The sequence below is a fragment of the Canis lupus genome, chromosome 22 (genome assembly GCF_048164855.1).
Source record: "Canis lupus baileyi chromosome 22, mCanLup2.hap1, whole genome shotgun sequence".
In the NCBI taxonomy this organism is placed as follows: domain Eukaryota; kingdom Metazoa; phylum Chordata; class Mammalia; order Carnivora; family Canidae; genus Canis; species Canis lupus.
In genome coordinates, this window is record NC_132859.1 from 41146771 (window position 1) to 41174090 (window position 27320).

General features: G+C 41.1%; 2 long non-coding RNA genes and 1 other non-coding gene across 3 annotated transcripts in view; 1 reads left to right on the top strand and 2 right to left on the bottom strand.

Annotated features, from left to right (window-relative positions):
• Positions 1 to 27320, bottom strand: part of LOC140614201 (uncharacterized) — a 72594-nt gene that overhangs the window by 13327 nt on the left and 31947 nt on the right. The window lies entirely within an intron of this gene.
• LOC140614496 (uncharacterized) lies at positions 13056 to 26846 on the bottom strand. Its single transcript, XR_012015351.1, has 3 exons — positions 26443 to 26846; positions 25881 to 25944; positions 13056 to 14006 (listed from the first exon to the last, which is right to left on the bottom strand). It is a non-coding gene; the product is annotated as an uncharacterized lncRNA (long non-coding RNA).
• On the top strand, positions 17479 to 17551 carry TRNAK-CUU (transfer RNA lysine (anticodon CUU)). The gene has a single exon. It is a non-coding gene; the product is annotated as a tRNA-Lys (tRNA).

Below are 27320 nucleotides of genomic sequence, written 5' to 3' on the forward strand. Positions count from 1 at the left end.
AGCAAAACATTGTTCCTATTTGAACCTACTTTTTCACTTACCAGCTTTTTCTAGCAATTACTCCACATGAATACACGGAGTGACTTCATTGTTTTTTACAGCTGGGTACTATTCCATCCTATAGAGGTATCATGGTTCATCCAACTGGCTTCAGATTGATGGACATTAGGGTTGCTTCCGATATTTTTCTACTACAAATAATGTTATAAGAAATAACTTACACATGGGATATTTCACATTTGTGAGAGTGTATCTTGAGGTGGGATGGTTGGTAAAAAGGGAAAGTACAAAATGCCACATACCGTCACAGTCTTCCCCAGAAAGGTCATGCCTTTTTGTATTTCTTCTAGCAATGCCCCTCTATGGTCTTGCTAACAGGGTGCATTGCTGAATTTTTTTGAGGGGGTTGACAATGTGAGAGGGGAGAAATAGTATCTCAAAGAAGTTTTTTCTTTTTTAAGTATAATCCACATACCATAACATTTATCCATTTAAAATGCATGATTCACTGGTTTTTCATATATTCATAAGGTTTCACAACCATTAACACTATCAAATTCCAGAACATTTTGATTACTGCAAAAAAAAAAAACCCCAACAACTCTAATACTTATTAGTAGTCATTTTCCTCTTTCCTCTTTCCCCAGCTCCCAAGAACCTCTAACCTAAATTTAGTCTGTATAGGCAGCATATAGTTATACATTTTTAAATTCATCCTGTCAATTTCTGCCTTTTAACTGGGGGGCTTAATTTTTCAGTGTTTTAAATTTAATATGATTGCTAATAAAGTAGGCTTTAGGTTTGCTATTTTGTTATTTATTTTCTATGCATTATGTCTTTTGTTGTGCTATTGTTGTTCCAAAATGCCTCCACTGTACTTTTTTTTTGTGTTGGAGATTTTCCAGTGTACTATTTTAATTCTCTTTTAATTTAATTTACTATATATTTTGTGTTATTTTCTTATTGGCTGCTATGGGAAGATAATTAATCTCTTCATTTAGAACAACCTAGTTCGACTAACATGACTTAATTTCAATAGTTTACAAAAACTTTATGCTCCTATATAATTCTATCTTCCTCCCCCTTCTTATGCCATAATTGTGAAACAAATTATATCTTTATACTCTATATGCCCATTAACACAGATTTATTACTGCTTTTAGCAGTTGTCTTATAGATAAAAGGCAAAGATGTTTATACTGTCTTTTATATTCATTTATATGGTTACCTTTATTGGTGTTCTTTATTTATTCTTGTAACTGTATAGTCTCCATTCATTTCAGCCTAAGGACTCCCTCTAATATTTCTTATAAGGAAAGACAGCTAGCAACAAATTCTTTCAGTTTTTCTTTACTTAGGAATATCTTAATTTCTCCTTCATTTTTTTTCAAAAATAGTTTTACAGGGTATAGAATTTTTAGTTGACAGTATTTTTCTTTCAACACTTTAAATATGCCATCCTGCTGCCTTCTGGCCTCTGTGGTTTCTGATAAGAGTTAGCTGTTAATCTTACTGAGAATACCCTGTGTATCACGAGTCTCTTGCTGCTTTCAAGATTTTCTCCTTATCTTTCAATAGTTTGATTATGATGTGTCTAGGTGTGGATTTCTTGAGTGCATCTGACTTAGAATTCATTAACCTTCTTGGATATATGGATTAGTATTTCTCATTAAGTTTGAGAAGTTTGGAGCTATTATTTCATTAAATATTTTTTTCTGTTGCTATGCTTGATGGTGCCTGTATTAGGGTATTCCAAGAAACAAAATCAATAGGAGATAGATAGATGATAGATAGATAGATAGATAGATAGATAATAGAGATAGAGATATATAGTTAAATAGATATATAAAGAGGGAGAGATTTTTTTAGAGGTTTTATTTATCTATTCATGAGACACACACACACACACACACACACACACACACACACACACACACAGGCAGAGGAAGAAGCAGGGCCCATGCAGGGAGCCTGACATGGGACTCAATCCCAGGTCTCCAGGATCACACCCTGGGTTGAAGGAGGCGCTAAACCGCTGAGCCACCCAAGCTGCCAGAGAGAGAGAGAGATTTATTATAGGAATTGGCTCACATTATTATGGAGGCTGAGAAGTCCCTTGATCTGCCATCTACAAGTGGGAGATCCAAGAAAGATGGTGGTGTAATTCAGTCCAAGTGTATGTATATTTTAGACTCTTTTCAAAGAGTCCTATATGGACATCTTATTCTCCAATCTTTTTCCTTTTAAGTGTTTTGATTAGCCCCCACCCCTCCTTTTATTTTATTATTATTATTATTATTATTATTATTATTTGGCCCTACTGTTACCTACCATCTCAGGCAGCTGTGATACAAACAGTTGACTTTAATTATTTTTGACAAATGTCCCTGAGGAAAAGACCATTTACACTGGGTAAATTCAGAGTCAGGTCAAATAAAGCCACTTTTATGAGTGGGGTTTTCTCTTTTTTTTTTAGGGCAGTGGAGTGGAGGGAGAGGGAGAAAGAGAATTTTAAGCAAGCTCCATGCCTAGCATGGGTCCCAACACAGGGCTCCAACTCATCATTCTAAGATCATGACCTGAGCCAAAATCAAGAGTTGGATGCTTAACCAGCTAGGCCACCCCAGGGTCCCAGAGGGGTATTCCTCTTAACCATTAAGCAGGTCAAATAATTATAATTTTCTGAGAATAGGGCTTTAAAGAAGCTCCAATCTCATTCTGCTCCCTCCTACGGCTGCCAGGCTGCAGGTATTTACCATGGTTGTGGAGTATTTGTTTTTAAGGTAACTATAAATCTGAGAAGGGGCAATGGAAATACCTAAATTATAATGCCACAAAGCTCCCTATCCTACCAAGATTCAGTCATTTTTCTTGAGTAGACACTCTCTGGATTGCTGTAAGCGTTTGGTAAATTTCCAGAGTTCTGAAAAAGTTAATTCAGATCATCTCAGTGTAGTTTTAATTTGAATTTTTCTTATAATAAATGAAGTTAAATATGGTTTCATATGTTTAAATGCCATTTGCATTTTCTTTTCTGTGAATTGTCAGCAGTGTCTTTTGTCCAGTTTTCTATTAATTTTTTGGACTGTCTTCTTGATTTTAAGAATGTTTATATTAGGGAGATTGGCCCTTTGTACATAATATAAATTAGAAATATTTTTTCTCAAGCTGTCATTTGTCTTTTGACTTTGCCTTTGGTGTTTGTTTTATTTTGTCCTGCAAAAACTTCATAAAACTTTTTTATTTAGTTAAACTTATCAATCTTTTAAAAAATTACATCTTAATTTTAAGTTATAGTCTGGTTTTTTAATTAATCCATATTTCTTTATAGCATTTGGGATTTCATTTTTTATACTTAAGTATGATCTATTTGAAGCTTATACTTGCATATGTATGAAGTATAGGTCCAGTACAGTCTTTTCCCAAATGGTTAGCCAGTTATCTCAAAACCAATTACTAAGCATTTCACCTTCTCCAGTGATATGAAACACCACCTTTATCATGTACTGGGTTGACAGGTATATATACTTGGGTCTACTCCAGGTCTTTTTATTTTGCTCCATTGGTCTGTCTATCAGGCACCAATACAGTATCAGTTTAAATATTGAGGATTTCTATGGCTGAGTGATAATCCATTGTGTATTTATATATCACATTTTCTTTGTTCATCTAGCAATGGACATTTAGGTTACTTCTATAACTTGGTTATTGTAAATATTGTTGCAATAAACGTAGGGGTGCATATATCTTTTCGAATTAGAGTTTTCGTTTCCTTTGGGGACAACATTGCTGGACCTAGAGGGTATTACGCTAAGTGAAATAAGTCAGAGAAAAACAAATATCATATGATTTCACTCATATGTGGAATATAGAAAACAAAACAAATGAATGAACAGGCCAACAAACAAATAAAAAAAAAAAACAGAAACAGACTCAACTACAGAGAACAAACTTGTGGTTGCCAGAGGAGATGAGAGTGGGGGGGGGGGGCGAAATGGGTGAAAGGGATTAAGAGGTACAAACTTCCATTTATAAAATAAATATGTCCATGGGATGAAAAGCAAAGCACAGGGGATATAGTCAATAATACTGTAATAATTTTGTATGGTAACAGATGGTAATTACACTTACCGTGGTGAGCACTGAGTAATATATGGAATTGTTAAATCACTACGTCGTACACTTGAAATTAGTTTAACATTATATGTCAACCATACTTCAATAAAAAAATACTGTAGACTTCCAGTATGTTTAAATATATGGTAAGACTAGACTCCATCCCCCAGTACTTTTCTTTTTCTCAGGGTTTTCTTGACAAATTTTTCTCTTTATTTCTCCATGGGAACTTCATATTCATCTTTTCAAGTTCCAGAAGTGGAAAAAAAACTTGGTGTTTTTGTAGAGATCACATTAAATTCTTTAAATAGCCTGAGCAGGATTGACATCTTTATGATGTTGTTTTCCTCCTCAGGAATACATTCCATCTTTCACTGGTTAGGTCTACCTCTTTGACTTTCAGGGGTATTTTAAGTTTGGCACATAAAGGAGTGCACAGTTCTTATTTAATTTATTCCTGGATATTTTATCTTTCTGATGCTAAAGAGTGATGGCAATAATTACTTCTTTGCCTTGTTCCTATCTTTAGCAGGATGTCTTTAGTATTTCCCCATTATAAGAAACTGAACTTTGGGTTGAAACAAGTCTACTTTAGAAAGTGCCTTAACTTTTGAAGTAGTCTTTTAGACAGATGAAGAATTTTGTTCCAGAATTTTGTAAACGAAAGGCATGTTTGGAGAATTTTAAGTAATTTTAAAGGATTGTAAGCGGCAGGAGTGTAGCTTGCCTGTTATAGGTGAGGCAGGAAATGTGGATGGGGACCATTCAAGACCTCACAGGCTGTGCTAAGGTGCTTGGACTTTCTTTCATAGGTGTAAAAAAAAACTACTGAGAAGTTTTAAGCAGGAGAACAGAATAATCATACTTTAATGAGATTCTTCTAGGGGCAATGGCTGATGATTTCCATTAACAAAGCATTTCAAACACAACTGCAAATCAGACCATACACAACCCAGTGAATAAGCCAGGAGGAAAAGTTGGGTCCAGAAAAACAAGCTGTAGCCATGTCATTATTTTTTTAATGACTTAAATATAATGGAGTTGGTAGATCTACTCAGGAATAAACATGAAAGACTTTTTCTGTTTTTCTATTTTCCAAATCTGAAAGTCCTGCTTGGGAGATTCAGCTACAGGTGACTATGCACTCTTCATCTGACCTAAGTATGAATCAGGATAGGCAGGTCTGGCCAGGAAGTACTGGATCTTAAAGAGACACCCAGCAACATGGTGGGACCTGAGTGACCCTACAGCAAGCCCCAGAATCATTTCCATTCACTGAGGACATGACTTTTTCTGTTTTCCTGAGTGGAGTGCTGGAAATAGTCAAGCACAAAGCACAGCATGGTGGACAAAGAATATGATGTTTGTGTTCATGAAAAATTCAACCCTAATTATACCTCTGGGAGCCAGTGGGAGTTATGAAATAGTGTGCTCAGGGTGTTCATCTTGTTAATAGATGCCAGCCATGGGGTACTTATTTTCTACACCATTTATAAAGACTTTGATGGACAGAAAAAAGCGACTTGCGTCAGTCCACAAAATTATAAGATATAAAGGATATTACAGTAATTCTTTGGGATGATTTTCATTTAGTATCTGGTCTGTGAGAATGCCTTTCCTCTTGTTAGTGCAATATTTCAGCGAATGCAATAGTCAGCTTAGCAGGAACTCTCAAAAGTTTATGCACTAACATCAGCTCAGACACCGGGGATACATTTTGTTGCCATTTAACAGTGACTATTTTTATTTTTATTTATTTATATATTTTTCTGTGTTCAAGATCCTTTTGGGAGAAGGGAGAGGGGAACGTGCACTGGCCATGTGTTACAACTGAGATAAAATCTAACAGCTGTTTTTAAAGGCTCAACCCCAATCCCAAGTGCTGGAAAACCAGAGGCGGGGGGAGATGTGTGAGCTTCCACCTCAGTGTTTTACTGAGACCAGTGTTGGCACAGGTGAGGCACACGGAATCCAGCTCTGTTCCCTAGAAGCCATCCACAAGGTTTCCCTTGTAGACATCGTGGCTGTAGACAGTCTGGGTCCTCTTGTCCCGATGGCAACCCTTAGGGCTATTCTGGACAGCGAGGGAGCCCCAGACTGACTTGCCAGGGGCAGCGGCCAGCATGGGCTGCTTGCGGGCGAGGCTGACTTTGAGCTGGAGACTCCACCTGGGTCCCCTTGAGCTCAGCAACGGCCTGATCTGCTGTGTCCATCTTTTCACAGGGGACGAAGGCACAGTTTCTGGGTGGCTCCATGGAGAGGTCAATGATGTTTCCAAAGGGAGAGAGGGCCCCACGAAGGAGGGTGGGCGTCAGTCCTCGCCACACGCCTAGAGTATTCCCCTTCCGAGGGGCCCTGCGTTCAGGGAACGAATCCGACCTGCGGAAAGGGCCCTCTCGTTGTCCCCGTCGCGGTCCCTGTCCCGGTCCGCTCACGACTGTGGGCCCCGCTGGCCCCAGGTCCCGAAGCCGATCACTGGAAGGCACAAAACCCTCATACACAGATTTCCTTTGGGGGCGTCTGGGCGACTCCTGCAGATCGGGAGGGCTGGAAAGTGGGGACTGGCCCCTTCTCAGGGCCCTTTAACTTCCCCCCTAGGGTTGAGAACGCTTGACGCCCCAGTTCTTGGTCTCAGCCTTGGTGGCACTGAAGGCTGCTGACTTCAGCTGCTTTGCCTGCTCTGCAGGGTGGCCAGGTCCACCACAGGCTGTTCCCCCGTGAGCGTTTCCCACCGCCTTGGCTGGCTGTGCTGCTACTACTTTGCTTCTTCAGAGCCAGCAATGCCTTTTTCTTTTTCTTGAGTTTGTTGAATTTCTTCTGCAGAGCTTCCTCCTCCTGGCTCATGGGGTGGGGGGGGATCACCAACACGGTGGCTCCTGAGGGGGTGGTGACCGGGGTCCCAAGGTCTCGGGGGCACCCGCCCTGGCTAAAAGTAATCATTTTTAATATGTTTGTTAAGGAAATGGTTTTTAAATTTTATTTTGGACTCTCAGTTTAAGAGTGATAGCTCCTCAATTTCAATTACATGGACTGACTGACATACAGAAAGTCATGGTGCGACCAACATGACAGCATTCTGGAAACAAGTGAACAGTCAGGTCAGGTGAACACAAAAAAAATGTGAAAAGAGAAAGCTAGCTAGTCCATTTGTTAGGACAAAGAGTATATAAACAAGTTTCTTTGGTCTGAGACCAAAATCAGAAAGTCAACTTTAGAAACTTTCACCAATGTTTATGCAGGTTGAACCATATGAAACTCTTGATAGTCTACTAGTTTTGACCTACAAAATCGTATTTCATATGATTCAACCTGATGCTTTAGGGACAATATCATGTCCACACCCTAGAACTGGGCATAACCTGCAATTGCTTTAACTCTAAAGCCTTAAACTGCCTGACTATATCCTCCTGTCCTTCTAAACCTCTCATGCCCTATTTCTATAATGAATCCTTGTCTGTAGCCTAGACCAGTTTGCAGATCTGCAGGCCCATAGAGCCAAAAGTCCCCAGGGCAACTTGGCAAGAAACTTGCAACAATACCTCAGCGTTAGTTTTTGGGTTTTGGTTTTTTGTCTTTTGGGTTTTTTTGTTTTGTTTTTACGGGTTTTTTTTTTTTTTTTTTTTTTTTTTTTTTTCTTAACCTCACTGAACCTAGTGACTCACAGCTATTGAAGAGAATGAAGGAGACTGGAACTTCTGAGACTGAGTCATGGGAAGCATTGTGGCCTCCATCTTGGTTGAAAGACAAGAAACTCCCAGTGAGAGAAGGCAGAGAGGACTGTGGCAATGAGTCTGTGACTCTGTGAATATCATAAACTCAGTGATGTCCTCTATTGTTTCACCCTTTCAGATGCTCAGGCTGTGACTTGTGGCCAGTAGAATTTGGCCTTGGTTTTTAGCAGAGTCAGCCCTGGGCTGCTTCTGTATCCACCCTTGCTCCCTTGGCAATGCCACTGGGTTTTGTCAGGGCTTTAGACCCTGTCCATGTGCTGATGACCCCAGAATTTCTGTCTCCTCCCCAGCCCTCTCCTCTGAGTTCCAGACCCTTGCCTCCAGCTTTCAACCAGATGTTTTGTCCACACAATGACATCTGAAGCACACTTCCACTGAAGCCCATCATATCCCTCCATATCACTGTAGGAAATGGCACCTTCAACCTTTTCTCAGCTCAAAAGCTTTAGAGGCCTCTTGACTTTTCTTTTCCTCACACCACACTGAGTCAGTTGGTAAATCCTATGAGTTCTCCTGTCACTACATGAACCAGTCTGACCTGTCATCACCCTCATGGAACCTATGAGTTGCCTCGTGTGCCTTGTGTGATATTGGGGCCCTGCCCATACCTCTGTCCAAGGAGGAAAGGGATGAGGCTGCAGGGCAATGTCACAGTCATCACTTCCTCTATGCTTCTCATCCGGAGAGTTTGGGGTTAGGTTTCTTTATCCATAAACAGCCATGAATAAACACTGTTTGAGCTTGAGAGAATCCAAAAATTGTCCTCTACTCTCAGGAGACATGCTACTCAAATTAAAGTGGAGACAGGGGACAGTGTTGTCAGATCTGTTTTGGAAAAGGAGGTGGTGTCTCCTATTCCAGCAGATGGGAGGCCTCTGTGGCCTGAGGGGGAGGAAGCATTTCCAAGTTCTATGCCTGTGCTCCCTACAAGCACATCTCCACAGCTACCTTTCCAACATCCTTAGAAACAAGGATCAGGCAAATGTAGACATCTGCCAGAGGGCAACTGTGATTTTCCATGTGATATCACCACACCCTTGATGGAGAATACCCAGGAAGAGAGGGGTAGGGAAAGGGCTAGTAGAAGAGGGGAGACAAAGGATAGAAAGGTCAGTAGAGAGAGCCACCAACTAGCTTGAGTGAATGGTCCAGGGTGCCAGCTTTGGGGGGCACAGAGGAGAAATGAGAAGCTGGCTTGGATAACAGAGAAGCTGCAAAGTAACCCAGAGGGAGGGGGCAGACTAAGCTATGGCCTAACATGTCAGGAAGAAAGGCTGGGAAGGTGGAGGAAGGCTGGCAAGGGAAGGCTAGACAAGGGCTGCAAAGTCCTGGGATCTTTCTACCTGTCCCTGCATTGACAGGGATGAGCAATGTGTGCGGTCCCAATAAAGATGGCCACAAAGGATGTCCCTATATCTGAGCAGAGGGACAGGGATGTTTCCTGAGAAGAGGGAGAAGTTAGAACCTATAGGAGGGTCTGCAGGGATGGCCTTCAAGAATGGGGGGCAGGAGAATTCTGCAGGTGGGGGGGCGCCTGCAACTTTCCACCGTGTTCTTGCCTACATGCTCTCGTTTGTGATGCAGTCTGTGATTCTTGAGTATGAGAATGAAAACCTGCATGATAGGGGGCCTCTAATGTCCTTCTTGCCTTCTAACCTTACCCCTCTTTTCTTTCTTTTTTGCAGGACTTTACACCTTGCAAACTTCGACTAGACCATAAGCCACAGGCTTGCAGAAATACTTCTTGGAATATACTATTCTGATGGCATTCGGCTTGCACTGATGACCCTGGGCAAGGAGCCCAGAAACAGGAACAACCTCCGAACTGTGAGTTTCCATTGAATGTGAAAACTGTTATCTACACCCAAACTGCACATCAGTATATTCAGCTTTTCCCTATCCTACAGAAACCCTGACCCTGCTTTAATCTGGGCTCACCTGTCCTTCAGGTACTCTCTGATGTGCATCAGTTGAATAAACTCTTTAATCTTTATTTAAGTCACCTAAAGAACTCTCTTTTGACACCTGATACTCAGAAATATAGTCCTAGAACATTATTTGGGTCATCTGTTCCAAGGCCGTCTTTTAGCAAGTGTCCAGTGGTGTTCAGGGAGGGGGAGATTAGCCTCTCTCCACCATGGCACTGGACTTTGTCATACAATGCTGCTTTCCTGAGCACAGGGCTCTAGAGCACAGGGGGAGTCTGAGGGTGTGCATGGGTGAACAATGGAGCACTGTGGGTATGACTCCTCACCCTGTTGTTTTTCCTGCAGCCCAGCAGAAGAAAGGGACTTGAGTGAGAAGTTAAGTAGAGTCATGGAATATAAAACAAGTTCTAATTCTTGAATTCTTTAGTTCATGAGATGGAATATATACTCAGCACACACTGAAGGAGATTAAACTCTCCTCCTGCCCCTATTCCACACCACTTCTCACTCAAGTCCCTTTCTTCTGCTGGGCTGCAGGAAAAACAACATCTGTCGTTTCTGGGAAATCTTACCCTTTAAGTGGTCTCATTATCCTGGACCTTGCATAGTGCCAAGGCATTGTGGTAGGGGAGGCTATTTGGTCCTTATTCATCAGGCCCACAGTTGTCAATCTGATTGCTTCAGGCCAGGTAGTTCTTTTTTTTTTTAATTTTTATTTATTTATGATAGTCACACAGAGAGAAAGAGAGAGAGGCAGAGACACAGGCAGAGGGAGAAGCAGGCTCCATGCACCGGGAGCCCAACGTGGGATTTGATCCTGGGTCTCCAGGATCGCGCCCTGGGCCAAAGGCAGGCGCTAAACTGCTGCGCCACCCAGGGATCCCCAGGTAGTTCTTGGTGACACCTGTGCCGGGAGTCTCTCTCTCTCTCTCTCTCTCTCTCTCTCTCTCTCTCTCTGGAGCCTTGCTGCCTCCCCATTGGGGCTGCCAGGAAAGAGGGCAGTGCCCCATCCATTCCTGGGACCACAACCTCACTCTTCCTTCTCTTCTGCGCAGTCTAGAGCAATCTATTTTCAGCCTGGGGAGAATCCGTCTCCTTTTATGTTTCTTTGACTGTGATTATTCTCAGGAATTCACTCCTAAGTGTAAAGCCAACATCAGCAGGACTTTCAGAGTGGACCTATTTTTTGCCTTGCCACATGCCTCCCCTGAAGCAACGTGCACTGAGCTGACTTAAATGAGGAGAAGGAAAAGGAAGAAACAGATGGGAAAAGAGTATATACAATTATGTATCTGTGAGAAATCTTCTGGCTTCTCCTTACCTTCCATGTCATCTGCTCTAACGCTGAGGCTGGCAGCCTGGGTTTGGAGTTTGCTAGTTGTGCAAACTCTCCCTGGAGCTGGAGGTGAGTCCAGTCCTTACTCTACAGCTTGGATAGGGATGAAGAGGGAGGTTCTCCAGAGTATTATCATAATGGAGGGAATTAAAGCAGCTGAAAATACTTGGCAGTCTTCTGTGACCTCTCCTTGTTCCATAATGATTAGTTGTTTCTCCTCTGTGTCTCTAGAACTCTTTCCTCTATTGCCACAGACCACAGTCTACTGCAATGCTAGCTTCATTCCTGCCTCCCTCTTCAGACAAGCTGAGGACCTGTATTTGTTCATCTGTGCACCCTAAGCGCCTCATAGGTAAAGACTGAGTGAGTAACTCTTGGAAATGCTGCGGAATCTCTGTGCCTGCTGCAGGGGTCTGGCATGCCATGGGTATGAAAATTGTAGATGACAGCAAACAGTGCTGCTCAACAGAATTAGAATCAATAGGTTGAAAGCATGGGCCAAAGCAAGCCAGATAAAATCTAATGCTTAAAAACGTAAAACCATGGACTTGAATTGCAAACTTCAGCTGAGATAGAAGTGACCAGTCCATAAGCAAGATGTAGGGGTTCTAGTTGTGTTCAAGCTCAGTATGAGTTAGTAGTGCTATGTAGTTGACAAAGAGCAACAATCACAACAAAAACAAGTAGTCTGATAAAAGGCTGCATTAAGAGAAGTATGCCATCTAAAACAAAGGTGACAGCCCTCTTCTACTCCTCCCTGCATCCAAGTCAGATCTTTCTGGGGATATAATGTCCAGCCTCATGCACTATGTCTCCTGAGACAGGTGACCAAACAGAATTCCCCCAAACAAAAGTACCAGGAAGGTAGTTACATTTCAAAATTTTATCTTGTCTTTTCTTTAAATGGTGCTGGATTTACTGGATAAACATGTGGGAAAAAATGAACATACATAAAATGAACACACAAATACACAAAATTTAACTCAAAAATGGATCATACACCTAACACAAAACTGAAAACTATAAACTTCAAGAAGAAAACATTAAGAGAAAACTTTTTGCAATATTGGGGTACCCAATATTTCAGGTATTTCCTGGGTGCTCAAGTGGTTCAGTTGGTTAAGTGTCTGCCTTGGGCTCAGGTCATGATCCTAGGGTCCTGGGATCAAGCCCATTTTGGGCTTCCTGTTCAGTGAGGTATCTGCTTCTCCCTCTTCCTCCCTTGCCCTGCCCCTCCCACTGCTCATGCATGCTCTCTCTCTTTCTCTCATAAATAAATAAACAAACAAACAAATAAAATCTTTTTTTAAAAGAATTTTTTAGAACATAAAAAAACTATGAAGGAGAAAAAGATGAATGGACTTCATCAAAATAAAACCTTTTTTTCTTTGAAATTCACCCATAAGAAAACCAAAATGCAAGCCACAGACTGGGAGAAAATATGTACAGTGCATATGTAAGACAAAGAAGTTGCATCCAAATATGTAAAGAACTCAACTCAATAAGAAGAAGACAAAATAATACAACAAGAAGATGTGCAAAAGATTCAAATACGACACTTCACAAAAAAAGATACATGAATGGCCAATGAGCCAGGAAAAGATGTTCACCATCATTGCTCATTAGGAAAATAAAAATAGAAATACCACATATTTACCAAAATGGCTAAAATTAAAGACACTGACCATACTGAGTGTTGGCAAAGACATGGAGCAACTGGAATTCTCACACATGGCTGGTGGGGATATGAAATGATATACTGCTTTGGAAAACAACATGACAGTTTCTTAAAACATTAAACGTACACTTGCCATATAAGCCAGCCATTCTACAACTATGTATTTTCCCAAGAAAAATGAAAACATACACCTACACAAAGACTTATACATTCGATAACAAGTCTTTATTTGCAATATCAAAAAAAAAGCAAAAAAAAACTGTGGAAGCAACACAAATGTCCATCATCAGATGAATATATAAAATATTATGATATATTCATACTGTGGAATATTACTCAGCAATAAAAAGGAACATACGGTGTATACACACACAACATGGGTAAATCTCAAGATCACTATGCTGAACTAAAGAAGCTAGATCAGACTAAAGAAGCTAGATCAGACAGCATGTAAAATACATGCTGTCTGATCCCATTTATATGCAATTATATATATATTTATATACATTGCAGAAACACAAGTTCATCTAACGTGTCAGTATTGTTGGTGCTGATTAAAATGTTTGCCATCTTGATTGGGGTGATGTATACATATGTCAAACTGAACAAACAGTATACTTTAAATATGTGCAATTTCCTGTATTTCAATTATATCTCTATGAAATTGGAGGAGAGCTCTTCTCTTCGGGGAACATAAAACAACATCAGATGTGGCTGGCACTAGTATTGAAAATTGTAGGATTGTAGAGCCAAGAGAATAGTAAAGCGATGCCTGGAAGGCCTGAGGGCTGCATTCAGTGTTCAAGTGCCCAGGGAGAAGAGGTGAGGGTTCTAGAGAAGGGGTCACTTCTTGCATAGGAGAAGATCCTGCTGGATGGTTGCCAAATGCGGGCAGAGAAATTCAGGAAATGATGCCCATTGGGATCCTGCTCCGGAAGGAATCAACTGCAATTTGTTTTCTAGGTTTTGTCAGAAGGTTTCCATTTGTAGCCACCAGTCCAGGGTTTTCCCTGCCAATTTTGTGATTGGGGAGGGCTGTAAGTGGAGGAGAGTTGGCCAAACTAAATGTTAGAGTCTGACACACACTGTGGCAGGGCTGTGTGAACTTCCCCACACAATACAGCTCCAAGTGGCATCCTCGTCACCTTCAGCTGAGGATTCGCACCTGCAGCTCTACATTCCAGAGCACCACACCACATCCTCCTGATCTTCTGTATCTGAGGAGCAATTTCAAGAGTTAGAACCATAATGTGAGGGCAGCCTGGGTGGCTCAGTGGTTTGGTGCCTCCTTCAGCCCAGGGCATGATCCTGGAGACCTGGGATTGAGTCCCACATTGGGCTCCCTGCATGGGGCCTGCTTCTCCCTCTGCCTGTGTCTCTACCTCTCTCTGTGTGTGTCTCTCATGAATAAATAAACAAAATCTTAAAAAAAAAGAACCATAATGTGATTGTTGTCACCACCTCTAATTAATAACAAGGGCTGGTATTTGTTTAGTAACTGACCATGGATGCGACTGCAGTTAGATGCAAAAATATTCAATGTCCAATAGGCACTAAAATCATAACTTTTGGGGTAACTCTTTTGGATAGAAATCATGCAATATTGATATTCTACTGGATAATAAGGTGACAACTAATTTATTTTTTTCAATTTAAAAAAACAGCTTTATTGAGATAAAGTTCATGTAATATGAAATTTACCTTTTAAAGTGTACAATCAACATCTTTCAGTATATTCATAGAGTCATGCATTAATACCACAATCCATTTTAGAACCTTTGCCTTACCCCAAAAGGAAACCTCATACCTCTTCATTGTTACACAACCTCCTCATCCCCACAACCCCTGGACAGTTAAGCATCTGCCTTCAGCTCATATCATGCATGATCCCAGGAGCCTGGGACAGAACCCCAAAGTGGGCTCCCTGCTCAGTGGGGAGTCTACTTCTCCTTCTCTCTGCCCCTCCCCCACCCCACTCATGCTCCCTCTCTCTCTCAAAATAAATAAATAAAATCTTTCTTTAAAAACGTATTCTTAATTGGTGAATTAGTTGAAATATTACTGATTATGCACTTTACACACATTCGTTCTATCTTCAAAACAACCTATGGGATAGGAAGTCATATTACTCTCATTTTACACAGGAGGAGACTGAGACACCAAGAGATATGGGAATAATTACCCAAACTCTGGGTATAAGGCCAAAAAATAAATAAATAAATTCATGATCTAACCTATCAGTGTCAGACAAAGAGCATAGTGCAACAAGCCTCCTAATGATCATATAATTCTTCATGGGGATGTAATTTTGTTTGACCTACTAGGTAGTATTTAGTACAAGTATTTACTTAGTGTTTGATATTTTACCTAAATGGGGGTTTTTGCCCCATTATGAGCTGGCTTTAGAACCTGGCACTCTGGGAGATTGGATACCCCTGTGTTTATCTCAAGTGGGCTGAGTTGTGCTCCCTGCTATCCACCATCTGGGTTACTTGGGTGCAGTAGTGAATTTGCATATTCTTTTTCTTTTTAAGATTAATTTATTTATTATTTGAGAGAGAGGGACAACAGGGGAAGGGGCAGAGGAGAGGGAGAGGGAGAGAAAATCTCCAGCATACTCCCCACTGAACATTGAGCTCCACCAGGGGCTAGATCTTGCAACCCCAGATCATGACCCCAGCAGAAATCAAGAATCAGAAGCTCAAGGACTGAGCCACCCAGGCTCACAGTGAATTAGAATATTAAGAGGAATTAGCCCAGGAGAAAAAAGGGAGTTATCCCGAGTGAAAGAAACAGTTGATTTGAAAGGAAAGAACTCCTGGTGCTCTGGATTCTTCTAGGACCTGAGGTTTCCATCCTACTGAGGGCAGGAGACCGTGTGGAGCTGCTACCTGAGGCTGGAGCCATAGCTAAGGCAGGTCAGGAGGGGACTCGGTGTGAGCCAAATGTCTCTCCAGGGTAAGTACTTGGAAATGAGGGTGGGAGAGGGCCAGGAGGAGAGAGGAACTGGTTGAAGAAAAGGTGACACGAAGCACAGTTAGGGCAGGCTTGGCAAGTTTCTTCTGTACTTCTCAGTAACGGCAAGCTATTACTGAAGACATTTCAAGGTATTAAAAGTGGTATTCCTGTGAATTAATATGACCTGCCCACATAATTCATTTAAAAAATGCCTTTTGAAGTTGTAAACAGAATCAGTATGTCAGCTCCCGTGCTGAAGACTGGAAGAGATGAGGTGGGGATGAAGCCACTGGTCAGCCAGCCATCAGAGAAAGGGCCAGCGATGCACCCAGGAGCTTGTGAATCAAGTCCCCGTTCCACCCAATCCATTAAAATTTTCATCGCTAACATGAAAGTACTTGACTTTTTAAAAAATGATAACAGTGCCAAACCCCATTTAGATGGAATAGCAATTAGTATTTTTTAAATGGTGTATCCAGAAGACAGGTGGTGCTGATATGAGGGTAGTTAACCCACTTGCTGAATTAATTGCCACTTTCCTCATCATCTGGGTTGTGAGAAGAGTGTTAGACAAATGGGGGAAACATTGCTGATGAAAGCAGAAATATTAGAATCAACCTAAACTGTAGGTGAATAGTTAAATAATTTTTTTTGGAATTCTCTGTACCGGTTTTCAAAATGAGGGGTTCCTGGCATGCCCTGGGAAGATGTGCATGGTTCTCAGTGCCTGCATAGCTGGCAGCACCAAGAAAATAATTATTATGTAAGTGGAGACATTGTTAAGTAAAACATTTACAAAAGTAAACAATACATACAACAAAAATCCATTTATTGTTTTAAAGGGGCTATGTGTGTTCAAAGGTATTTGTTTTTTTATATTTTTCATATCTATATAAACACAGAAACTATCTTGAAGAATATGTACCAAACTACTATAGTGGCTACTTCTGAAAAAGGGATTGGAAAGACGGGATTTTCCAGTTCAGAAAAATGAAATCAGCTTCTAGAAGATAAGTGTTCTAAAAGGTATGTGAAAATGACAAAAGCGAGAGAGAAAACTTCACATCACATACAATCACACTTTTCTTTCTTCTTCTTTTTAAGATTTTATTTATTTATGTATTTGAGAGAGTGAGAGAGAGAGAGCGAGCACATGAGGTGGTGGAAGGACAGAAGGAAAGCAATAAGCAGACTCCCCCTTGAGCAGTGAACCTGACTCAGGGCTTCATCTCAGGATCCTGGGATTATGACCTGGGCCAAAGGCAGATACTTAGCCAACTGAGGCACCCCACAATCACACTTTTCTAAGACATCTATCATATATACTCATTTTTTAAAAATAAAAGAATATACAACAAATTAAGAGCAGTTGTCTTTAGATGGTGGGCCATGACTGTTGTTTTCTTGGATGCCTTTTTGCATTTTCCAAAATGTCTACAATATTGGTTTATTATTTTCATTACATACAGATCAATGCTTTTTAAAAAAAAATATTTTATTTATCCACAAGTCATCCTCTTGTGGCCTCTTATTTGAGAGAGAGAGCATGAGTGGGGAGTAGAGTAGGGGCAGAGGGAGAAGGAGAAGCAGGCTCTCCACTGAGCAGGGAGCCCGATGCAGGGGCTCGATCCCAGGACGCTGGGATCATGACCTGAGCTGAAGGCAGACACTTAACTGACTAAGCCACCCAAGTATCTAACCTATGCTTTTCAAAAGAAAAGAAAGTGTGGTGCCTAGCTGGCTCAGTTGGTAGAGTATATGACTCTTGATCTTGGGGTCGTGGGTTCAAACCCCATGTTGGGTATAGAGATTACTTTAAAAAAAACTAAAAGAAAAAGACGAGTTTTGTTAAGTGTGAAGGTATGCTTCTTATCCTTGTAACTCGGGGGAAATTTGCTGGATTCCCTGCTTATAGAAAAAAGCAACTTCTCCCTGTGGCAGGCAAGGGAGGTCTCACCTAGCAATTCACAGGCTCACAGTTGCCCAGACTGAAATGGGACAAACCTCAATAACCAAGCTTCCCCAGACTTGCTCAGTCCTCCCTCACTTCATTTAACAATTGGGCTCCTGTGCTGATGGTTTCAGTTCACTCACTGTGATTGTCATCACCTGTCCCAAGGCACAGTGACTTCTGGTTCATTCTACTGCTCCCAGTAGATTGAGGGAGTAGTCAACTTTGAAACAAAACCAGGCAAGTTTGAGATAGATAGGCAAACATCACAAAAATCGAATTCTGTGTGTATGTGTATGTGTATGTGTATGTATGAGCTTAGCATATCCCAGAAGATGGTGTAGAGTATAGAAAGCAGATTCAAGGATCAGGAACAATGGCCCCTGACAGCCAGGGAGCTTCTCCAGGAAGCATGGGAAGCAGTGGATGAAGACAAATAGGAAGAAAAAGGAAGCCAAAGGGGTACCACATGTCAGTTTGTGAACATAAGAAATATCAGCACTCTGGAGATCCTTCAAAATAAATGGGGGCCACCTTTGAGGGGTAAGTTCTGATATCATACGGCTGTCAAACCAATAGGCATTTTATCCAAATAAGGCTAAATTCTCAAGCAATAAAAGCAAATCATAAGAGATAAAAGGCCCTAACTTTCCTTTTAGAACATTCCATTCCAGAAAACTAAGTAAGGTAACATCAATAGCTGTATGAGAGGTGAACGTTATAAGCTAAGGGAAAACAGAGATATTCTCTTAAAAGCTTGGACCTATAACCAACAGGGTGTAGATCCAGAGCACCCAAATTTGGGTGGGTGGGGGTATCCCCCACTGCACAGGTGAAAGTCAGGGAATCCCTCCCACACAGCTTATCTGGAAATCTTGGGGTAACGTATCTATTCCAATTCAAGTGTTGAATTAGCAGGGCTAGGACCTTCTTCTCCTGTAGATCCCAGAATAATTTATGAGAGTGGGAGGGAATCTTGTGCAACACCCATGTGTACAGAAAGAAATGAAGTAAAATAGTCGTCCTCTTGTGGCTGGTAAAAAAAAAAAAAAAAAAAAAAAAAAAAACAACCCAAAAGTCATGTTTCAAAAAATATCAAGTATGTGATCTTATTTTTGCAGTATTTTTTAAAATTCTACAATGAAAACAGATTACTAATATAATCAATGGGAAAAGACGTAAAAGATTACTTGGGATGGGCCCAGAACTCTCCATTTTTAAAACTCCTAGATAGGGATCCCTGGGTGGCACAGCGGTTTGGCGCCTGCCTTTGGCCCGGGGCGCGATCCTGGAGACCCGGGATCGAATCCCACGTCGGGCTCCCTGCATATGGAGCCTGCTTCTCCCTCTGCCTGTGTCTCTGCCTCTCTGTCTCTCTCTGTGTAACTATCATGAATAAATAAATAAAATCTTTAAAAAAAAATAAAAAAAATAAAACTCCTAGATGACTCTCATTTATACTAGATTTTGAGAATGACTCCTCTAAACCTATTCTTTAAAGTGCTTTTCTTTTTCCAAATTTCAGTTATAATGATCAAAGAAATATAATAAAAAAAAATACAGCACTGCTTGAAGCCTAAGAAAGGATACTGCCCCGTGCCAGAAATATGTGGGAATATCTGAGCTGTAGTGATAGTAGACCAAACCAAGAGGTGAGCTGAGTGAAGCACAACCCATCACAAGTGAGAGAAAGCGTATCTGCAGAGAAATCTAGGGGACCTGCTGCCAGACTGAACCCCAGTGATATCCCTAGGCTGAAGCTGGGAGCAGGGAGGAGCACCTGCCAGCTGCGAGGTGCTTCAGATGCAAACAGTTTCTGGCAAGATCCTCATCATTTTAAGAGAGTTCCTTATATTCCTAGTTTGAGTGTTTTTTAGTTTTCTTTTCTGGAATGAGTTGATTTTTATCAAAACAGGTTTTGTTACCTGGTGCAATGTGCATATGGTTTTCTTCTTTCATAGGCTAATAAAGTGACTGGCATTAAGATTTTCCTCAAGTTGAATCGTGTTTGCCTACCTAGTATAAATCTTATCTTTATGCTGCTGCATTGAATTTGCCTCTTTTTTTTTTAATTTCAGCTTTATAAAGTGAGCTAAGCTTATAGCTTTCCTTCCCTCCTTCCCTCCCTCCTTCCTTTTTTTTTAAAAAAAGGATTTTATTTACTTATTTAAGAGGGAGAGTGTGTGTGTGCCCACAAGCACAGGGAGGGGCAGAGGGAGAGGGACAAGTAGACTCCCCTGGGCTTGGGAACATTTTAATGTAGATATTGGATTACCTTTCCAATTCCTTCTGTTTTTTATTGGTCTCTATTTATTTTTAAAGATTTTATTTATTTATTCATGAGAGACACAGATTGAGAGACAGAGACACAGGCAGAGGGAGAAGCAGGCTCCACACAGGGAGCCCAACGCAGGAGTCGATCCCTGGACTCCAGGATCACGCCCTGGGCCGAAGGCAGGCGCCAAACTGCTGAGCCACCCAGGGATCCCTTATTGGTCTATATTTCCTACTTCTTTTGTCAATCCTGAGCATTTGATACCTAGAAAATCATGTTTTTTCTCTTTCAAATTTGTTATTATAAAGTTTTATATAATATTCACTTCAATTTTTAAAAATTCTACTGTGTTTGCAGGTACAGCATTTTTATTAGTCTTAATGTTGTTGATTAGTGTTTCTCTGATTTTGTCTTGATTAAACTTGTCATACTTTGTCCATTTTATTTGTGTCCTCCCTCCTCCAGAAGAAAAAACAAACAAACTACTTATTGGGTTCTATTCTTTCATTTCTTGGTTTCTACTTTTATATTTATTATGTACTTATTTGGGGGGATTGCTCTGATGTTCTTTTCTTAGCTTCTTAAACTGGGAGACCAGTTCACTTGTTTTTAAAAAATATTTTATTTCCAAACAAGTGTATTAAAGCTATATTTTTTTTAGTATGACTTTGGCTGCACCCTGCAGATTTTTATATGTAGTGCCTCTTGTCGTTCGTTTCTGACTTATCCATAAGTTCCACTTGGGTTTTTTTTCCCTATATTTCAGGTATTTTGGAAGGGTTATTTCTATTCCAACCAAATGAATAGTTTTGGGGATAGGGGTTGAATTTGATACTTTTTCGTATCATTTGTTAATTGAGAAATTTGTCTGTATAGGTTTTCTTTTTACAATGAGTTGAGATTTGCTTTTAGGCCTAACAAAGCTTATTTTTTAAGAAAATGTTCCACATTTGTTTAGAAAGAATGTATCTTCTTTGAAGTTGTGTACAGAGTTCTTTATGTAGCTGTTACATCAAGCTGCATTACTATGTTGTTCAAATCGTTTAAAGCCTCACTTATTATTTGCTTATTAATTGCTGGGAGATATGTAATAGGCTCTGTATCAACTGGCTATTACTGCAAAACAAACCCCTTGAAACTCAATGGCTTAAAACAGCCATCATTTATTATCACTCACCTGCCCATAGTAAAGGGGGTTCAGAGGACCTATGATGGCTTGGCTGAGTGCCTCTGCTCCAGGCTGTGCAGCCAGGGTTGCTATGGTGGCTGTGCTGCTAACTGCAACGGGGGTGGGTGGGGGGACTGTGGTTGTTGAGATGATTCTGCTCATCATCATCAGTTTGTGGGTTAGCTAGAAGAACTCTGCTCCACGGTGCCTTTGCTAAGCTCTTGCTGGTCCAAGAACCATGACATTTGCAGACGTAATTAAGGATCTTAAAGTGAGATCATCCTAGATTTAGAGTGAGCCCTAAATCCAATGACTGGGTGTCCTTGTAAAGAGACAGCAAAGGAGAAGCCGCAGAGACATACAGAGCAGAAGGTGATGTGACAATGTGGCAGAGATAGGAGAGCTATGCTTATAAAGCAAAGAATGCCAAGAAGTGCTGCTAGCCACCAGAAGCTAGGAGAGAGACATGGAACAGATTCTCCCTCGGAGGCTCCAGAAGGAACCAACCTTGATTCAAGCCTCCAGAACTGTGAAAGAATAAATTTATGTTCTTTTAAGCCACTCAGTTTGTGGTAATTTGTTTCAGCAGCCACAAAAAAGCTAATACAATCTGCTCCCACACATGCCCCTACTCTTGCTGACACATAGGCAATACGCTTTAGAAATTTCCTTGAGATGTAAGCTTTTATATTCCCCATCCAGGCTGTGCTGGGATCTGACTCCAGGAAATGAGGACTGGTGGGAGCAAGTCATGAAGAGAATTAGTATCTCTTTGGGAAGCTCCAATTCAACTGAGGTCAGCATGGTCTCCAGGCAAGCAGAAGTGCTTCTCCTCTGGCAGAGGGAGGAGATTGCTTTTGCCAAGGGAGTTTTGGGATTCGAGATTATTGGGTTTCAACACCAAAAAGTTTCCAATCCGGGTATTTTCTGTAGCTCTGTCATCATAATCAAATTCCGGGTCTGATATTCAGCACAATCTGATCTGTGACTGCAGCAGATAAGGCTCTCCTTAAAAGCTACCATACTTATGTTAGAAGTCAGGATAAGGGACACCTGGGTGGCTCAGCAGTTGAGCATCTGCCTTCGGCTCAGGGCGTGATCCACGGTCCCGGGATCGAGTCCCACATCAGGCTCCCTGCATGGAACCTGCTGATCCCTCTGCCTATGTCTCTGCCTGCCTCTCTCTCTGTGTCTCTCATGAATAAATAAATAAATTCTTTAAAAAAAATAAAAGAAGTCAGGATAATAATTCCCTCCCTGGAGACAGGCAATGATTGAAAGAGATCATAAAGATAGCTTCTGGGTGTTGATAGTTTTAAGAGATCATAAAGAGAGCTTCTGGGTGTTGATAGTTTTATATTTATTAAGTCTGGGGCCTGGCTAGGTGATTGTGCTCACTTGACGGAAATTTCTCAAATCCTGTATTTATAATATGTGCACATATTTATAATATGTGTTATAATATGTAACACTTCAATATTTTATAAATTGAAATTTACAAATTTTTATTTGTAAAAAAATGTCTTAAAAAAGTTTTAAAAAATAATAAAAATAAAAGCTGCTCTAGAGGCTCTCTGACTTTGTAAGTATATTCGTAGTTGGAAGTTGATTGCCCTGAGCTGGTCATCCTCTTTTCATAAGTCCCTAGAATTGTCATAAATAGCCAGACTGTTCCACATTCGTTTTAATTAATATAATTTCCACAGCAATTAGCGAAGTTATTATTTGGTCTCCTAGGACTGCCTCGCTATGGGTCCTTTGGAAATCAGGGTCTGAGGCAAAGATTAAAGTACTAACACTTTATCTGGGAAGGGCAAGCCCAGGAGAGTGAGAGGAGAAAGGGGAAGCATAATAAGGGAACTGTGTGAGGTGCTATAAGGCAAGGGGGTGCATTGGTGCATGGACCACTGCTCCACCAGGAGCCACAAAGAAACCATGAGGCCAGTCTGGATCTGACAATTTTTAACACCACTTCGAATCTTCTTGGTCCTATTTCCTACTCCATCCACCTCTGCAGCAAGTTCTACACAAGTCCCAACCAGTTTCACAGAGTTATGTCTCCTGAGAGTATCTCTCCTCCTGCCCCAGGGCTACTCTCATGCCAGGCTGGGAACTTTTGGGGGGAGCTCATTTAATATCATGTATGCACGACCTGGGAAGAGTTAACAGTCTACAGGGTAATGGCAGCTGTTGGATAGATGCTCCCCTTCCCCAGAAGGGCCATTCTGAGATGCATTTCACAAAGTTTCTTAGACCATCCCATATCACTGAGCACCAGTCACTAACCATACATAGGTGGTGCCAACTTAAAACTTCTTTGCATTGGCTCTCCCTCCTATTTTGCTCCCCCTATCTCTTGTTTCTGTTCCTTGGGATCACTTCCCTAGTAAATTATCTATATGCCTGGCTTACCTCTGGGTCTGTTTTGGGGGGAACTAACAAGACAAAATCACTCATTGGGACGTTTGCCCAGCATGCATGATGGGTCGCAAGCAGGTACCACACTCTGATGTGAGCCACAGGAGAGAAAGGAGAATTAATCTGCTTGGATTCCCTTTACCTCCCATTTTTTTCACTTTTCCAAACTTAGCTCACAAAAGATAACTCCCAGCCTTTTCATATTATATCACCTAGCTTCTCACCCATCACTCAGGAAATCTGATCTGATGTTTCATGGTGTGGGATGGAAGGGTGACTTCATGGGGTGGGTGCTGATTGATACAGAGAGAGAAGAGGAATGGATAGAGGCAGTGCAATAGGTACACAAGTTGAGCATCGTGTACAAGGGAGGAAACAGTATTTGAGAAGCAAGAGAATTGAAAGTGGACAGAGTTTGAGAGTCTACAGAATATTTATACAGAGAATTCATCCAGAATCTATTGAAGCTTAGATCTGGAGCTTAGGAAAGAGACCAGAGCTATAAATGTGGATTTGGGAACAACCAGGACATAGGGGCCTGACTGAAAATGAGGCCACTCTGAAAGTCACAGAGAAAAGCCAAGGTCAAACCTGGCGACCCAATGGGGGACAAATGTGCAGAAGAAGAGAAGCCAAGGGAGGACAATCTGAGTTAGGAGGAGAGTTGGGAGGGTGTTCTGTTATAGAAGCCAAGGGCAAGATGGGAGGGTGTTCTGTTATAGAAGCCAAGGGCAAGAGGGGAAGAGTAGGTGAAATGCTGTGAGGAGGTCATGCAGAATGCAGACTGAGGAAAAATCTGTCCTGTCTGGCAATTAGGAAGTCATCTGTGAGCCCCGTGAAAAATCTGCACCAGCAGAAATGTGGGCATGTAGGTCAGACTGCAGTGGCTGGGGTTGTGGGGAGGGGAGGTGAAGTAGTATGAGCCTCCGTGGATGCTCTTAGAGGAGATTGAGGATGTTGGCAGGAAGGAGAAGGGGCAGAAATGGGGGAGAGCCCTAGTATAATGCTGAGCATGAAGCAAGGGTCTTCTGAATTATGTCCTCACTGACTGTACCCCTAGTCAAGCCTGGAATTTGCACTCAGGATTGCCTGCCTCTGTGAGATTGCCTCTCCATCATCTGCTGGAGAGTGAAGCAAAGCTCTGGGAAGGAAATTTCAGATGGGAGGGACTGGATTTGTGTGCAGTCCGAAAGGAGCCAGAGGAGAGGAAGGGCTGGCAGACACAAATAGGAGGAATATCTTGTGGTGGTGGTCCCCGGAGGAAGTACAGGTGGCAGGTGGCAGGTGGCGGGAGGAGGCCATTGGTAAGTCATCCATCTCAAGACTCAACAAATTACAGAATCGTAGACACATCTTTATTTTGTCTTGGGCTTCTTAATTTTGAATCTCTTAGTTAATAGGTAGCCTTCTGACTTCCTTGCCCAGAAATTAGGATGTGTTGCTCACTAAAATGTGTTGGGCCTGGAGAAGTGGGAGGAGGGGTGCAGGAGGTCTATTAGTCACAGGCCCCAGGCCTAAAATATTTCTCTCTAAGGATGAAAACAAGCTTATATAATGAACAAGAAATACCAGCACTGCTGTGAGAGTGGCAAAATAATGTAATAAAAGTATTTTTTCCTTTGTTTATACTTTTTTACTACTTATGTTGAAATAATTATAGATTCATAGGAGGTGAAATAAATTCTTTTTTAAATGAAAGATTATTTTGGGGGATCCCTGGGTGGCTCAGTGGTTTAGCGCCTGCCTTTGGCCCAGGGTGCAATCCTGGAGTCCCGAGATTGAGTCCCACGTCGGGCTCCCGGCATGGAGCCTGCTTCTCCCTCCTCCTGTGTCTCTGCCTCTCTCTCTCTCTCTCTCTCTCTCTCTCTCTCTCTAATAAATAAATAAATCTTTAAAAAAAAGAAAGATTATTTTTCTATTTTCGATATGTATTTTATTTTATTTTAAGATTTAGTTTATTTATTTGACAGAGAGAGAGAGTGAAAGAGCCCAAGCAGGGGGAGCAGCAGAGGGAGAGAGAAGCAGGCTTCCTGCTGAGCAGAGAGCCTGATGTGGGGCTCAATCCCAGGATCTCAGATCATGACCTGAGCTGAAGGCAGGCGCTTAACCAACTGAACCACCCCGGCGCCCCTTGACATACATTTTAAATGACATAATTTGTAAATGACATATTTTGTAGATGATATATTTTTTTTCCTGCCAATTTCCAAAAAATTTATTTATTTATTTATTTTAATTTCCAAAAAATTTAAACCATAATAATATCTAATATTGTCAAGGGTGCAGGGACAGCAGCTTTTTGGAGGACAATTGGGTTGTACCTTTATAATCGAACACAGACGTGCACTTGGAATTTCCAGGTCCATGCGAGAAGTACTCACACACCTGCACAAAGAGGGTAAATGCTTGTCAGTGGGGACACAATATATCAATAAAACGGAATTCCATTCAGCCATTAAGATGAAGAACATGTATGTTAGGAAGTTCTCCAAAAACATTGTTAACTGAAAGAAAACAAAAAACAAAAACAAAAACAAAAACAAAAATGCAAGTTGAAAACAGTACTATAATACAGTATGACCTTATTTATTTAAATATCAAAATGAACACAAAACCAAATTATTTGTGTCTATATAACTACAGTAATGTTGAAGGAGAGGAATGAGATTGGAGGATAATAGAATCAATGTGGAATTTCATTTTATTAGTTTTGTTATTTTGCAATGAGAATATACTCATGTATCATTTGGGCGTTTAATTTTTTTGCTAGAATGAGAACTGCTAGCATGGTAATGACCACATGAGACAGCATCTCCATTCCTCTTCTCGTAAATATCACGTAGAATTCCGTTTTAAACAAAACTGGACTCCTACTGTTCTTACCTGAAATTCAGCAGTTTTTAGTACATATATGCTCCTCAATTCGTTGTTTGCTTTTGGTCCATCCTGAAGCCCTGAAATTATGATTGTTTTTCAATAATTATTTTGTTCAGTTTTATAGTTGTTTCTGGAAGAGAAGGTGTACCAACATTTTACCAGCCATTGCTAGAACTCTTTTCATTTGTATCTGAGTTTGTGATTTTGTTTTTCTGAGCTAATGTTTTCAATTTTTGTAGAGTCTATATAGTTTCCTGGGGGCTACCATAACAAGTTACCAAAAACTGGGTGAGTTAAAACAAATTTATTTTTTCACAGTTAAAGAGGCCAGAAGTCAGAACTCAAGGTTTTGGCAAGGCCATGCTCTCTCTGAATTCTCTAAGGGAGAGTCTGTTCCATGTCTCTCTCTTTCTTTCTTCTTCTTTCTTTCTTTCTTTCTTTCTTTCTTTCTTTCTTTCTTTCTTTCTTCTTTCTTTCTTTTTCTTTCTTTCTTTCTTTCTTTCCTTCCTTCCTTCCTTCCTTCCTTCTTTCTTTTATTCTTTAGATTTTTATATTTATTTGAAAGGGGGAGAGAGAGAGAGAACACAAGTAGGGGGGAGTGCAGAGGGTGAGGGAGAGAAACAGACTCCCTGCTGAACAGGGAGCCCAATGTCATGCAGGGCTTGATTTCATGAATCTGAGATCATGACTTGAATTGAAACCAAGAGTTAGATGTTTAAACAACTGAGCCACCCATGTGCACCTCCATGCCTTTCTTTTAGCTTCTGGTATTGCTGGCATTATTTTTCTTTCTTATAGATTGATCACTCCAGTCTCTGCCTCTCTGGTCACATCGGGTTCTTTTTTTGTGTCTTCATATCATCTTCCCTCTGTGTATGTCTGTC